The sequence below is a fragment of the Mus caroli genome, unplaced genomic scaffold (genome assembly GCF_978045245.1).
Source record: "Mus caroli unplaced genomic scaffold, Mus_caroli_1 scaffold_14, whole genome shotgun sequence".
Lineage (NCBI taxonomy): Eukaryota > Metazoa > Chordata > Mammalia > Rodentia > Muridae > Mus > Mus caroli.
In genome coordinates this window covers 71,974,247-71,990,925 of record NW_028227269.1, presented here as the reverse complement: position 1 = coordinate 71,990,925, position 16,679 = coordinate 71,974,247, and the positions used below count along the sequence as shown (strand labels likewise).

The window sequence follows — 16,679 nt, the reverse complement described above, 5'->3', positions numbered from 1 at the left end:
TGTGTTATGTTGTACTGTGTGTGAGTGTGTGTGATTTGTGCCATGTGTATGTGTGTGTGTGCATGGTATGTATGTGTGTATATCTGTGTGTGAGTGTGTGTGTATGGTGTGTGAATATGTGTTTGTGTGTGTTATGCTGTGTGTGTGCCCATGTTTGTTGTGCTGTGTTTGTCTGTGTGTGAGTGTGTGTTTTGTGCCATGTGTATGCATGTGTGTATGTGTGTGTGCATGGTGTGTGAATGTGTGTGTGTACAGTGTGTTTGTATGTGTTGTGCCGTGTTGTGTGTCTGTGTGTGTTGTGCTGTATGTGTTTTGTGCTCTGTGTGTGTCTGTGTGTGTTGTGCTGTATAAGTGTGTGTATGGTGTGTGTGTTGTGCTGTGCATGTGTCTGTGTGTTGTGCTGTGTGTGTCTGTGTGTTGTGCAGTGTGTGTGTCTGTGTGTGTTGTGCTGTGTATGTGTCTGTGTGTGTTATGCTGTGTGAGTATATGTGTATGGTGTGTGTGTTGTGCTGTGTGTGTTGTGTAGTGTGTGTGTTTATGTGTGTTGTGCTGTGTGTGTGTATGTATGTGTCTATGTGTGTGTTGTACTGTGTGTGTTGTGCTATGTCTGTGTGTGTGTTTGTGTGTGTGTATTCCGTGTGTATTCTGATGACTTTCTCCAACACCCTCTCATTCCCTTCCCATCCCTATTACAGACTCCCCTTCCCCATCCCTAGCAGAACTTTTCCTATGTTTATGACTTTTAATTTTGTTTTGTTACCTATTTAATTTAGTCAGGCCATCAGGTAGCTATTGGATTGAAAGTGCATATTGGAGCTTACTGGGGTCATGAGTGTGTGGACAATTCAAGACAGTGAGAGCTCATTTCCTGAATCTCTCAGTAGCAAAAAGATGACTCGGGGCCCCACCCCTGGCCTCTTTTCCACCCAAACCCGACTGTTGATGTTGTTGTTTTGTTCTGTTTTCCAGATCTGGTGTTGCTGTGAGTTTGTAATTTCAATGGCTGAGCCTTGCCCAGAAAAGACATCCTCCAGCCCTTCTCCCTAGATTCTGGCTCTTACATTCTTTCTGCCCCCTCTTCCACAGTGTTCTCTGAGCCTTAGAGGGGATGATATAAATGAGGCAGGCTTCTCAAACTCAGAGCTCACTGATAGGGCTAGTCTTGTTAGCCAGTTTACATCTGGTATTCCTCATGTTTCCTTTCCGGGTGTGGTATTTCAGGCAGGCTGCCATGCCCGCCTGGGATTTGTATGAGTTCTCTTGCTTTCAGAAAGTGCTTTAATCACTGAGCCCACATTTACCATTTCTGTCAACACATCTAACATAGGAGATACAACACTTCCCACTCAGACCAAGTAATAGAATTGAAAACTCAAATCTTTTCATTTTGTTGTGCAAGTCTTGAAAACTTAAGACTTATCAGTTACTTCAACACAATGTCCAAACTCCTGGATATGGTATCTGTCAAGTTTTCTATAGAGAACCCAATTGGTGCTTGTGTTTGCCTGCATGAACCATTAAAACATTACTGAGTGACGGATAGATAAGTGTCAACTCTCCTGCCTCCACTACTATCTCCTCTCCTAACTCACACTTCCTGTCACCTCTTGGATGCACCTGAAGGTCCCCCAGGTGCCACCTGTTGGTGTGGTCAGAGCTAAGTTTCCTGATGTCTCCTGCAGGCCTTGTATTTCTGTTTTAATTACTGTTCTCTTGCTAGGAAGAAACACCACGACCAAGGCAACTTATAAAAGAAAGTATTTAGTTAGGGGCTTGCTTCCAGTTCCGGAAGGTTAGTCTATGACCGTTATATGGTGGGGAACATAGAAGCAGGCAGGTGGGTAGGCATGGTCCCAGAGTACTAGCTTGCATCCTGATTAAAAGGCAGCAGACAGAGAGGTGGGGGGGGGGGGAGAGAGAGAGAGCAGAGAGAAAGCAAGAGAGAGGGAGAGAGGAAGGAGAAAGGAGGGAGAGAGGGGGAGAGAGAGGAGAGGAGGAGAGAGAAAGGAGGGGAGAGAATAGGAGAGGGAGGGGGAAAGAGAGAGAGAGGGAGGGAGGGAGGGAGGGAGGGAGAGAGAGAGAGAGAGAGAGAGAGAGAGAGAGAGAGAGAGAGAGAGAGAGAGAGAGAGAGAGAGAACACAAGACTGAGCACTGCTTGGGCTTTTGAAACCTCAAAGTCCACTCTCAGTGACACACCTCCTCCAACAAGGTCACACCTCCTAATCCTTTCCCCCAAATTCCACTAACTGGGGACCAAGCATTTAAACATATGGGCTTATGGGGGCCATTCTCACTCAAACCACCACACCTTCCTAGATCATTTCCGGTACTTAGCCTGACTTCTCCATCCTCCCAGTCAAAATCCTGAACCGCCAGCTTGGCTGGTCTGTGTCTGTTTTCTCTTGCTTCCCCTTGCTGTTGGACACTGTGGCATCTGTATCCCAAGGGCGCTGTCAATCAAACCGGTCTTGACTGGTGCCCTGGCCTTGCTCTATTCTTCCTCGCCTGGAAGTGGGAGGAGCCTCCTGGTCAGGAGTCCAGTTGACTTTCACATTACAGCCAAAACCCAATAGCAAACTTCCTGTGTTAGCACTCACCTTACAATCACCCGTGATACGTCCGTCCACTGGAGGGCGTCTGGATCCCCAGATGGGTCTTTGAGGCCTTCATGGCTGGCTTTGCTCTGGATCTTCAGGTACTGTTCTTCCAACAGGCTTTCTTGCCTCTTCCACGTCCCATCTTCAGCTGGGTCCTCCTGGGTGTCCATTCCAGTCCTCTCTTAGGGTATTTGCCATGTCGCCTAGACACCTGCTGTGTCCCTCTCCGTCTCCGCGCTCAGCCCGCTAACTGTACAGGAGCTAAGAACCTGTTCCCTCCTTGTTTTTTTTTCACTGCCAGTTCCTGGGACCTGAAACAGGTCACACAGATCCTTAAATAGTCGTTGAATGACAACTAGGAAACTGCTAATTCCGTGACTTTACTACCATGGCACACTTCATTTCCTATAATTAAATGTGTTGGAAATAGTTCAAGAAACAAATGAGATGCAGAAATGGCACTGTAAAAAAATTACAAATTTTAGGGTTAAGGGTGCTGTGAACACACGTATATTCTGAAGGGCACACAAAAGCTTGGAGTTCCCATCTGAAGAGAAGAACTTACATGTTCAGTCAGGGTTTCCTCCATAGAGTAATTTGCAGAAACAAAGAGCAGATGGGTTATATTAGCCCTTGATAGTGGGGTGGTTCCTTTATGATCACAGGGAATCGATGTCCTTGCTAGTAAACTGCAGTATGTTAATGGAATATTTACATTTCTGCGGTGTTTCTTTATAGAGGAGAATTCTTTACTCCCTGAAGTATTTTATAATAAAGTATAAAATGAACATTGTTTTCCTCTGCTGGGTAATTACCTCAGAATCCATTTAAACAAAAATAGTATTATGCAGAACTACCCAAAATGTAAGGAAAAAAAGAAGCAATAGTAGCTGCCCCGCTTGCTGACTGGTGTTTGGTTTATAACATTTGGCACATCTTGTTATCTCCATAATGGCAATTTTAGAACTATAAATGATACTTTACAGAGGTAACACCATAGTTATTTAAGTTCAGGGGTTGGTTTCCCTGAGCACTAAGTAGCCATGAATGAATTATGTTTTCTTGATCTGCCACAAAAGAGTCATAAACCTTCAAGTCGGTACAAACCGTAGGATATCACTTCAATACGTCAGGAAAATTGCACACGGATAAGAATAACATGGGACAAGGGAAAGTATGCTTGTGTTTTAAAAGTAATATATGTTGCTGGGAAGAAGTTATAAAAAATTATGTTACATTGGACTTTCCTCTTTCTGGAAAACAAGTTAAGCAATGAATGGCTTTGGGTTTGTCATAAGCCGTGGAGGAACCAGAAAAATGAATTAGGAAGGAGGCTTGGCCCCAGAACAAGGAATGGCTTCTCTTCCTGAGTCCATCAAAAAGAGAAAAACAAAGAAGCCTCGAAATCCCACAGTGACTTCACAGTGTCTCGCGGTTCTTTTCCAGTGGCTCCTGGCAAGTATTTCTGTGGCCACTAAAGAACTGAGTGTTGAGGAAGTGTTCAGCAATAAGCTACAATTCACTTTTAAAGTTAAGCCCAGCTAAACAGCTTACACTGAAATGTTTCCAGATGACACCCTAGGTGAATTATCGCGGCTTTTGGCTTCATCTTGACAAGTTCAGTGTTTTTTCCATTTTGTTAGGGCGGAAACAAAACTTTGGAGAAAGAAGCTGCTCTGGGGTTGAAGCTAGTTGAGAGACAGTGGGGATTCCAGCTAGCCCAGGGAGACTACAGAAAGGGTTTGGCTCCTGGGAGTCCGTTAGCTGGCAATTTGTCATGTGTTTCCCAGGCAACTGCACATTGGCTATCTTGTCACATTGTGATGCCTGTATCGATCCTGGACAGCAGGGTCTGGTATTGTCTTCAAGGCAGGTAGGAAGGTGCTGAAGTTATGTGAAGTTAAATGCCTGACTTCAGGCCGTATAGACCCAGAGCCAGGATTTAAACTGGGCCCTCATGCTGAGGGGATGACTAAGTGACCGAGGGGCTCACTAGAATTGTTGGGGACTGGGAGCTTCAGCTTTCCCTTAGAGTGCCCTGGGCAGTAATCCACCGGTTGCTTTGTGGTTCCATTTAAAAAAAAATGCTGAATTAGTTTTCCCAAGTTCTTTAACATGGCACGGAATGTTTATAGATGAATTATGGCTGGCTGACACTTTGTGGCTATTCTGGCTATTTTTCTTTTAATTTTTATGCTCATGGTGATTGATTACAAATGCCAAGATTAATTCAGTGAAAGAAAAAAAAAACAAACAAAGAAGAGAATTTTGGGGACAGGGCTGATAGTAAGGTAGGAAAACACCCATTTGTCCTCCCCAGAAGGAAAACTTACTGGAGGACAGACAGGGTGATTTTAGCACAGTGACAGACAGCTAAGCTAATAGATCCAGATCAGAAGGAAAAGATACAGAAGGCACAAAGAGGTATCCCGTGCTCGAGGTGGGTACATGGCTCTCCTTTCTGCTTCTCTCCTCTCGACAGCTCCATGTAGTACACACGCTCTTCAGTACTGAAAACTAGCGAACAGTAACGGCTGGAGTATGTACTCGGGGCTAATGACAAGTGCACGGGGTTTCTAAAAACCACTCTCTAAGGGGTCTGTCTGTTCAGGTGTCTTTCAGTATTAAGGACACAAGTCAGACACAAAGTGTCAGCCAGCCATAATTCATCTATAAACATTCCGTGCCATGTTAAAGAACTTGGGAACTAATTCAGCATTTTTTTTAAATGGAACCACAAAGCAACCGGCGGATTACTGCCCAGGGCACTCTAAGGGAAAGCTGAAGCTCCCAGACCCCAACAATTCTAGCAAGGCTGCCATGCCCAAAGTGTATAAAGGAAGCAAGTCTGGGGCCGTGCTAGTGTAGGAGATGACTTTTCTTTTGTGCACAGCACACGTTCTTGTATTTTTGCGCCTAGGCACATTACAAACCTTGGAAGAGAAGGCTTCAGTTTTTGATCTTCTAGCCAGCGGGGTGTGGTCTCCCTTGATCCGGTCAAGAACTGAGAAGAAAGCTAACTGACAAATCCTAGTTTAAGGTTTCTAGGACAAGTCTAAAAGCATAGAGAATCCGGTTTCAAAGGTGTACACTACTGCCCTCTTCTGGAAGTAGTCAGAATCGCCGGCATTTACTATCCAGAGAGAAGGAAGGGGGAAGTTCTTATTAGATTGTGAAAGAAAATGTGAAATATTAGCAAACAAAAAATCCTGCTGACTGTGATCGCCCGACCTGTAATCTCAGCATCTTAGAGATTAAGGGAGAAAGAGTGATCTGCGCTCCAGATCATGCTGGACTAAAGTGAAAGCCTATTTCATGGCTCAGAGAGTAAAGGCGGTCCTGCAAGCCCGGAGACCTGAGTTTGAGCCCGACTTCCGTGAGGGTGGAAGGAAAGAGCTAACTCCACAAAGTGGTCCTCTGACTCCATCTCTGCTCTGTGGAACAGGCACGCCTCTCCAGTAAAAATAAATTAAAAAAAATAAAACAAACAATAAATATATTGATAGATAAGCAAAACTCTTGATAGTAAATGAAGTAAGTACTAATGAATTGCATTTTAATTATGTGTTTTATACGTTTAATTAATTGATTGAAAAAGACACTGGCATGCTTATGTTTAATTTTTACTCCAATAGTATAGACCATTTCTTCAATACATTTCTAATGGTTGCTTTTTTTTTTTTTTTTTTTCCTGAAACATACTTTTTTTTTTTCAGAATTGATAAGATTTGGAGCTGTGTCATAAAGAAGGAATTTGCAGTCTAATGCTAAAAATGTATAATTATCTGGTTCTCTGTTTTCTCCCCAGGGGTGGAATTCTGGGCCATGCACATGCTAAACAAATACTCTGCACTAATCTGTGGTCCTGCTACCCCTGGGTTTTGAGACACAGCCTCACTATGTAGCCAAGGCTGCCCTTGAGTAGCAATTTTCCTGCTTCACCCTCCTGGGCACTGGGATTACAAACATATACTACTATGCCCGACTCTAAGTCTTTTTATATTAGCTTCCAAGATCAGATGAGATTGGGCATGTTCGGGCGGTATGGCTATAGGCTTTTAAAAAAAAGATTTATTTATTTATATAAATAGACATATAATAAATATTCCCTTCATGCCAGAAGAGGGCATCAGATCCCATTACAGATGGTTGTGAGTCATCCCATCACGTGCTTGCTGAGAATTGAACTTAGGACCTCTAGAAGACCGGCCAGTGCTCTTAACCACTGCACCATCTCTCTAGCCCAAGTCTATTTATGTTAGAAACTGCACTTTTGGAATAAAAAGCTGACAATATCAGCAGATGCCCTCCCCAGGAGCTGTAGGAAGTTGCCTCCCAGCTGATAAACCCTGTCGATAGCCATTTCTCTCAAAGCATGAAGTTCTGGCACCTTTTACCACAGGGGATGTGAGTTTACTCACTGGGGGGTAAGCATGGGGTCCCTAGAAGTTGCTGACACTGAAATGACCAAAGCAATTTGTCCCTGGTGCAAGTGATTTTCCACCTTACATACTATACCGAGGTTGGGTTTATAAATGAAGACATAGAACTTTTTAAAAACCCGCTTTGAATTTTTGTGTAAGGGAACCACACACTGTGATCTTAGACCCAAGCAAACCACGTTTATCCCATGCAAACTGCAAGCTCCCAGACACATTTTAACATCTCTAAAATCAAGGCGTCTTCAGTTCTTGGCTTCTCACACGCCGGGGACTGGAGCCCAGACTTGCTGTCCACCAGGCGACCACTGTGATAGAGTTGTGACTGTGTTCTTCCATCATGCATTGGGGCAAACCCTTGATCTGTGTTCAGTAAAATGGACACTGAGGTTTTCTTTACTGAAAGGGTTTAGAACATTTATCCCAGTAGAAAGAAGGTTCAGGAGTAGTTTAGCCAATTTACTCTATACATATTTTTCTTTTGAGGCAGTCTCATAAATCCCTGGACCAGGCTTGAATTTGCTATTTAGTCAAGGATGACCTTGAACTCTGATTCTCCTGCCTCTGAGGTGTGTGGCACCATGTTGGATTCTTGTTTCCTCTCTGTGTCTTCAGAGCACAGTACATAAATGAGCTCTGTAAATAATTTTAAAGAGCCCTTTAAGAGGGGCAATGTACAGAAGTTTAAGTGTAAAAAATAACTGGGCTGCACTCTAATTGTTAACATTTTCTTTCTTAGTGGTGCACACAGCTAAGGAAGATCTTATGATTGATGCTGTCTTCAATTCACTGGATCACATAGCATCATAGCAGAGCCACGAAAAGAATGCTTCTGAATTCAAAAGCAGATGACGTACCATGGTGATAACGGAAAAGCCCATCGCTCAATTTGCACTGCCCGAAACATCGATCAATTTTTGAGAAGAAAATGGAATTTTCAGAGCTCTCACGCTCCTCCTAGATATTGGAAGCATAAAATAACGCACCACATGCCAACGTGGATAAGCCCCGCAGCAGGCAGCATCTCACTGTAACCCCTGGATGCAAGCCAGCCAACTTGTACATCGTGGGACAGGTAGGTGAGGCACTCGGAGATCAAAGCTGACCCGGGGCTCAGCTGAAGCCCTGGTAATGCACCTCACTAAAAAGATGCACAGGGGGATCAAGTGTCAGCAGAATGAGAATAGCAAAGTGTCTTTCTCAGTCCCCGAGGTCTCCTTAGGACTAGGAAGCGTTGCTGGAAAGGCAGAGATCATGGGCTGGACTGCTACGTCTCTCTATGTGTTCTCAATAGGAGTGGAACAAGAGTGTGTGAAGTTGATGACTGAATATAAATCAGAGTCATTTCTGTTGACAGGAAATAAAGTTAGACTATCAGACATACTCAGAGCCAATATCTGCCTTCATGTTTTTCAAGTTATGAGGGGAAGATGTCTTCCATTATGTTAAGTGTGTCAGAGCTGATGCCGGGCCAGGCTGTGACTCACAGCATCATTTCTCAGCCAAGGCTGGAAACCGCATTGTGATAAAATATCACTGAGGAGAGGGGGGAAGGTTCCAAGCAAAGCATCCTTTTTAGACTGGCCTGGCTACAAACTCCTTCCAGTCACCCGCTGTCTCCCTGCTCAAGGAATTAGGCTTCAGTTTGGCCATCAAACATAATTTGTCATTTCCTATCTCCTGATCACCTGCCCCAGGCTTCATTTTAACAGGGTACAAGGAATCATGGTTTTCTTCATAAACACACACTCTCAGATGCGTGTACAAATAGCGAGAAAGCAGGCCTATGCACGACCAGCACACATACAGAGCAATTCCAGGCTCAAAGTCTCATGAGACTTATTTTGGCCTTTCATAAAGCAAATGTCCATGTTTGGAACTTGAGTTCCACCACCGAGCCAAGAGGTTCATGAAGGACTCTTCCTGCAGGTTCCTCTGAAGTGCCCACCACTGTCCCTAGCAACGGTCAGCCCCATCCGCCCCCACACTCACCCCCACCCCCCACCCAACTCTCCACCCCTCACCCCCCACCCCAACTTCTGAAACCGTCCTGTTCTCTTTATACAGCTGCAGGGGCTGATCATCTGTGCATACGCCCTGTAACTTTCCTAAACTCCTTCACCTAGCCCCTACTCCCCAGCATAGTGTTTCCCCAGGCAGACACCAGCACACAACAACCCTGTGGCAACATGTCTAGTTTCACAGATGATTTTGGATAGGGTGTTGTTAAAGGTGCAGAGTGGTGGCCGCCTGCATGGGAGGTGGTGTGATCTACTTAAGTTATTCGCTCCTCTATGCTTCCTCCTCTGTAAGTGTAGAGGCTTGGTCTAACCCACTGGATTCTTTTCTAGTGGTAGAATTCTGTGCCTTAGGCTTTAGAGCCTGAGTTCAAGGCCAGCCTGGTCTACAAAGTGAGTTCCAGGACAGCTAGGGCTATACAGAGAAACCCTGTCTCGAAAAACCAAAAAAAAAAAAAAAAAAAAAAAACCAAACCCACAAACAAACAAAAAAAAAAACCCAACAAACTAGAGTCTAAAGTTTAGACAGAAGCTCCTATAGCTGGCTGTGGTGGTTTGAATGAAAATGTCCCCCACCCCACCCCCATAGGCCCATGGGGACTGGCTTTGTTGGGTGAAGTGTGTCACTAGGCCCAGCTTTGAGGATTCAAAAGTGCAAGCCAGTCCTAGTCTCTCTCTCTCTCTCTCTCTCTCTCTCTCTCTCTCTCTCTCTCTCTCACACACACACACACACACACACACACACACACACACACCTGCCTGCCTGCCGATCCGTGCAGAACTCCCAGCTTCTTCTCCAGCACCATGTCTGCCTGCATGCTGCCAAGCTTCCTGCCATGGTGATAACGGACTGAACCTCTGAACTGTAAGCCAGCCCCAATTCAATGTTTTATAAGAGCTCCATGGTCGTGGTGTCTCTTCACAGCAATAGAACCCTAACTAAAACCAAGCGGTGGTGGCACATAACTTTAACCCCAGCACTTGGGAAGTAAAGGCAGATGGATCTCAAGGAGTTCAAGGCCAGCCTAGTCTACACAGAGAGTCCCAGGACAGCCAGGAAATCCTGTCTCAAAAAAACAAAGCAAACACACACACACACACACACACACACACACACACACCCCAAGACACTGGTTTACATTTTTCTTTAATATTAAAAGATTACTTGTTTTCAGAAATATCTTACTTATATTTTTTTAGGAGAGGCTGTATAGACTTGTTTTGTTGAATCAAAGTCAATGGTCGAACAAGATAAAATGAGCTTTCTTTCTTTCATTGCAGGACTTTTCAGATTTGCTAAAGTGACAGCATGCTTTGTAAGTATGGGAAACACAGCAAGGGTGTAGAACACAAACCTTTTGAATGAGGACCTCTTGTTTATTCTACCCTCAACTGCCATGTTGCAGATCACAGGAGACATCTTGAAGAATGGTGCTCCAGGAATGGCGTCATGAGAAATGCGATTGTCAAATTGTAAGCGTTCAAAGCAGAGGGATAGTGCTGTTTTCTTCCACTGAGGAGTGTGTGTGTGTGTGTGTGTGTGTGTGTGTACACGTATGCGTGTGTGTACGTGTGAAAGTCTGCTGCATGAGTACAAGAGTGGCCGAGTCCACACATGAGGAGGCCGGAGAAGGACTTCGGATGTCTTCCTATATATTCACTTTATTGCCTTGAGATTGGGTGTATCACTGAACTGTGAACTTGTTATCTGAGTTAAATCAGCTGGCCAACAAGCTTTCAGGATCCACCCCCTGCCCCACTCCTGGCCCACACCTATTGCAGTATCGCCACGCCCATCTTTTACCTGAGTGACAGAGTGAAAGTCAGGTCCTTACGCTCTCAGAGCAAGCACTCTTACCCAGTAAGCTATGCCCTGCGCCCTTCCACTGAGGACTTTTTAAAAAGTTACATTGAGGTTTGATATGTTAAAAAACAACAAAAAACAAACAAACAAAAACAAAAGACATGCTTTTGCTAGTCAACAATCTGTGGCAGGGGAAGAGGAGCCCTTGATGTGTGTGCAGCTCTTAACATCTTTTTTGGTTTTGTTTTTGTTTTTTACAACTGGAACCCACCCTCCGTTCTCCGTCTTTCATTACCCTCCTCACAAACAACACAGACTTTGCGGCATATGCTCTGCGCCTGCATCTCGGAGCCCAATAGCCAACCTCTAAGGAATTCAAGCCCGTATGTTTCATTGCTAGGCACTACCCCAGAAGGTCACTGACCTCTGAAATCTGCCAGCCTCTAAATCCACTGACAGGGGCTGAGAGAGTTAAAAGGTTCCAGATGTGGACAGAGTGGCCTCTCCAATTTCTTCTACCTCTGTTGCTGATTCAGGGTGTGACCCCGGCAGGTCATGGAATCTCTACGTGCTTTCAACTCCCCATTTATAAAATGTAGCCAGTGCGCATGTATCCCCAGGGGGGTTTAGAGATACTTGGATTGAATCGCTACAAAAAGAAAACTTTCTACCTGAGCTTTGCCTGGTTGCTGATAAAGACTTTAAGTGCCACCCAGCCATCAGAAAGCAGTGGTGGTGGATAGGGAACTGTTGTCAACTGGACACAGTGAACCTCTAGGCTCTGGAACCCCTGCTGCTCCATTAAATCTGCACTTTCACATCAGACAACATCTAGTTTATAAAGGCAAATATTTAATTAATGGGGCCCCAGGGCTGGCAGGCTACTTCTCACACATGTAACAAGATACCTGGAGCTCGAAAGCAAACCCTGAAAACTTAAACTACTGTAAGATTATAAAGTTTAACATAAAATGGGAAATCTTTAAATAGCTGTTTTGTTCGATGTTCTTAACAGACAAGATTGCCACACAATGGAACTATGTAACTGCTAGCAGCCCGCACTCCAGGAAGATAAAATAAACTAGCTTTATGGACCCAAGGAATTGATTTTTAATGAGTTTCTGCTTGGCTGTAATGGCATCCTGAGAGGCTGATCTAGTTTCCATGGCCCCTGGTACACGGTTATAAGGTGAGGAGCAAGGACTGGCTTAAACAATGCCTGAGCACTTATTCTTTTAGCATATGAGATTAAATAAAATAAGGATGCTGTTCTGAGACATTTTCCAGAAAGCGCGCGCGCGCGCGCGCACACACACACACACCATACCACACACCACACACACATACACACACACACACACACACACACCACACACACCATACACACACATACACAGACACACACTTACCACACAGACCACACACACACACACACACACACACACACACACACACAGAGTTACCCTTCAAAGGCTTTTCCCAAAACAGTCCCTGCTTGGATAGTCTGAGTTAGAGGGCTGGACAATGAAGTTAAACACACACAGTTGTGTTTCTCTCCCAGAGTACAATGACCTCTAAGTTATGAGGTGAACTTGGACAATTCTGTTACATACTCACAGCCTGGATTCCTTGTTGACTTTTATGTTTAAATATAAATGTGTAGAGCAGTAGACAGACATAATAGACAAATGGCCACAAACAGTGACACTATAGAGTGGAGACCAGAGCTCAGCATATTCGTAAAGAGCTTCAGAGTTGAACCTGTCTTCCGTCCCTTCCTAGTCACCTAAAATCAGACTTGTTAAATTATCTGAGACCCAAGTTTAACTTCTATAAATGTGGATAATACCTGTTTCCTAGGTTTGTAACAAAGATTCAATAATACAAAGTTACATAATAGCTTACATAAACCATAGCAATATAAAGTTAAAGAAAAAGAGTAAGTCTCTCCCAACATTGGCTGTGTATAACATTCTATCATAAAGTTAGAGCTAAATAGCACTAAACTTTATGTCTCTGTGCTCATGTGGCATCCAATAAATTTATATGTCAGGTTGCATCTGGTGGCATGTATGGAGTTTGGTGGTCTAGCACCTGCTGAGTTTGTGTGTGAGAGAGTATGTGTGTGTTTTAAAGATAAGAAACCAACACAGGCTTCCTGGAGGAAGATGAGGTAGCCAGGGAGAAGAAGGGAGGAATCAAAGGATGAGGTAGCAGATTATAGTCAAGACATCTGTGTCCTAGTGATTCGCCTAGGTAGACACGTTCTGGTTAAAACAACTAGCTAACCAAATAAATCTAACTACACAAGGGTCAGTGATGTGCATATGTCGTGAATCATGGACCACAATGAATCCAGCTCTGAACCGGAGGATCAGCAAGCGTGATTCAGTGAGAGACTATATGCTGATGTGACCAGCACAGTGCTTAGGATCTAATCAGCACCCAGTCAATGACTGTAAAGCAGTTGTGGGCTGGCCAGGGATTTCTACATACATGCACATTTCTTCTCCTCCTTAATAAGTAGTGTTCCCTGGCATTATCAACAGCTTCCCATTGCTATACTCTAGTTTCTTCATCTTCTCTTTGTTCCTATTGTTTCTGCCAAATACTTAACCTTTGATTTGACATTGAGATATGACGTATAACATAATACCACAAACAGATCTTAGAGATTCTGCTTGAAGTGTTTGGTCAACTGTGATTTTAGAAAATGACCAATATTCCATACAGATACAGATACAGATACAGATACAGATACAGATACAGATACAGATACAGATACAGATACAGAATGCATATCTTATGTGCGTGCACCCACACACACACATGTTCACATACATGTGGGTCCATAGATGTGGAGGTCAGAGATCAACCTCAGGCATAGTTCCTCACATGCCATCCACTTTGGTTCTTTGAGAGGAAGTCTCTTACTAGGCTCTGAGACAAATTAGGCTAGTCTAACTAGCCTGAGGCCCCAGGGCTCCTCCTGTCTCCCCATCCCCAGTTTTGAGATTATGGACACACGTTTATGCCCAGTTTTTTGCTTTGTTTTGTTTTGTTTTGTTTTGTTTTTTTAATGTGAGTTCTGGAGATCAAACTCAAGTCATTGAGCTTGCATGGCTATCTATCTCCACATTACCCCATAGAGGACATTTCCACCATTCCCAACAGCTTCTCTGTGCCCACCACAGTCAACCGATGCCCTGTCAAAGGCAGCTTCTTTCAGCCTTTACTATAGACTAGCCTTGTCAGTGAGCTGCATAGACACGAACCATGGAGTATTCTTCTTGGAATCCTTTGGTGAGCATGTTTCAAGGACTCTCACTATTGTGTTGTATCAGAAGCTCATTCATCTTTATTGCTCAGTGGCAGTCTGACGTGAGAGTACTCAGTTAACCTTCCTTTCTCCCTTGGATGGATGAGTTGGGTGTTTGTTGTTGTTGTTGTTGTTTTCCATTCTAGAGCTACTCCGAATCAGGCTGCTCCGAATACCCTGCATGGCTCCTCTTGTGGAGGAATCTTTTCATTTCTCTTAGGTAATGCCCAGGAGTGGAATTGCTGGGCTCGATGGCTGTTTATTTTCACGAGAAACTGCCAGTTTTCCAAAGCATCTGGGGTCATTCGGAATCTTGAACTCTCCGTTAGATCTAGCTTCAGTTAAGAAACCACCCCAACAAGGACCCATTGTGCTGGGCCCATGGTTTTTTTTTTTTTTTTTTTTTTTTTTTTTTTTTTTTTTTTTTTTACCAACTCTAAGAGGATGCCTAGGCCAGGCAAAATAAGAATCTGAAACAATACTGATGGGAATGGCAACAAATGAATCTCGACTTGTCTGATGGCAGAATGCAGAAAGGCAGCAGGAGGAGAAAGAGCTTGCTTCCCTGCCGAGTCAAGCCACAGCATGAATCATGGCGAAGAATCCCACTTGGGTCAAGTATGAACCTAAATCATAAGTTCTCTGGCTGGCCTGATGCCCCTTCTACTCCTGGGCTCAACACACAGATGGCACTGTCATCTGATGGGGTGGAGGTGGGTGGGGGTGACGTTTGGTGAAGGGCGATAGGGACACGCACTGCTTCCAGTTGGCTGGTTGATTTGGTTGTAAAGACAATGGCCTGCCCTGGTCCCAGGGAGCTTACATCTGTTTCTCATACAGCCCAGCCACCCGTACTGTCTCAGCCAGCCCCTCCTGCAGGCCAGGACAGCACTTTATTGATTTTTTTTTCTCCTGCCCTTTTAAAAAGATGAAAGTTTCTAAAAAGCTTTTTGCATACAAGCGTGTGCATGTTTGTGTGCTTGGAGGTGTTGGTGACAGCAGTGATCGACCCCCACACCCCCACACCCCCGCCAGTGCTTGTTGGGGGTGTGTATTTTTGGAGGCAATTACTCTGGGGTTGGGCACCTACAGTGGTGGAGCTGGCAGAAGTATAACAAGTGGTGACAGCAGCATAAAGGTAATTAGTTGACAATGAGTTGAGACCTCATTAACCCCTTTAACACCTCATGGTCTGTGATTAGGGAGAAACATGAACGTCCGTCCTTTCAAGGACATCTTGTCTAATACTAGAAATTGATTAGGTATTGGCAAAATATTGATGTTTAGATGGATTTATGCTATATAGCCCAGACTGGCCTTGAACTCACAATTCTCTGGCCTTAGACTCCCACGGAGATAAAAAGGTCTTTTTTTTCTTTTCTTTTTCTTCTAAATTTAGTAGATAGTTTGCAAAGGTTTTTTTTTTTTTTTCTCCTGAACTTCCTGTAATACAGGTGACTGGCTGGGAACTCCCACGATGGCAATTTGAAGGTTGTGCCCTTATTTAGATGAATCTGGGATATTTCAAAACCATGCCAGCTTCAAGTACCAGGGAAGATGACCGTTTCACTCTCCCGATGGGTCCTTTCTAACGGTTTAACAGGAGGATAAACCGACACGGTGATACTGAGGTGTCAGTCTGCTTTCAAAACCTCCCTCCATTTCAACCATGTCACACAAGTCCCGGACACTCTCTTTGCTCCTAAACGGTTCTTCTGAAAATCACAGTGCTTTGGAGAAAGCGCAACTACACTACTTGTTAAATGTTATTAGAAAGTAGTCTAGTGCTCGCTTCGGCAGCACATATACTAAAATTGGAACGATACAGAGAAGATTAGCATGGGCCCTGCGCAAGGATGACACGCAAATTCGTGAAGCGTTCCATATTTTTTGACCAAAGTGTGGACACTGTGCACCTTCTTAGAATTGGGAACAAAACACCCAGGGAAGGAGTTACAGAGACAAAGTTCGTAGCTGTGATGAAAGGATGGACCATTTAGAGACTGCCGTATCCAGGGATCCATCCCATAATCAGCTTCTAAACGCTGACACCATTGCATACACTAGCAAGATTTTGCTGAAAGGACCCAAATATAGCTGTCTCTTGTGAGACGATGCCGGGGCCTAGCAAACACAGGAGTGGATGTTCACAGTCAGCTATTGGATGTATCACAGGGCTCCCAATGGAGAAGCTAGAGTAAGTACCCAAGGAGCTAAAGGGATCTGCAACCCTATAGGGGGAACAACATGATGAACTAACCAGAACCCCAGAGCTCTTGTCTCTAGCTGCATATGTATCGAAAGATGGCCTAGTCGGCCATCAATGGAAAGAGAGGCCCATTGGACTTGCAAACTTTATATGCCCCAATATAGGGGAATGCCAGGGCCAAAAGAATGGGAATGGGTGGGTAGGGAAGTGGGGGGCGCTATGGGGGACTTTTGGGATAGCATTGGAAATGTAATTGAGGAAAATATGTAATAAAAATATTAAAAATCAAAAAA

General features: G+C 44.3%; 1 long non-coding RNA gene and 1 other non-coding gene across 2 annotated transcripts; both read left to right on the top strand.

Annotated features, from left to right (window-relative positions):
* The first annotated feature begins 2,605 nt into the window (after positions 1 to 2,605).
* LOC115032793 (uncharacterized) lies at positions 2,606 to 16,180 on the top strand. The gene is made up of 6 exons (XR_003838429.2): positions 2,606 to 2,695; positions 7,776 to 8,111; positions 10,336 to 10,370; positions 10,461 to 10,527; positions 14,704 to 14,795; positions 15,632 to 16,180. It is a non-coding gene; the product is annotated as an uncharacterized LOC115032793 (long non-coding RNA).
* On the top strand, positions 15,962 to 16,068 carry LOC115032902 (U6 spliceosomal RNA). Its single transcript, XR_003838550.1, has one exon. It is a non-coding gene; the product is annotated as a U6 spliceosomal RNA (small nuclear RNA).
* Positions 16,181 to 16,679: the final 499 nt, after the last annotated feature.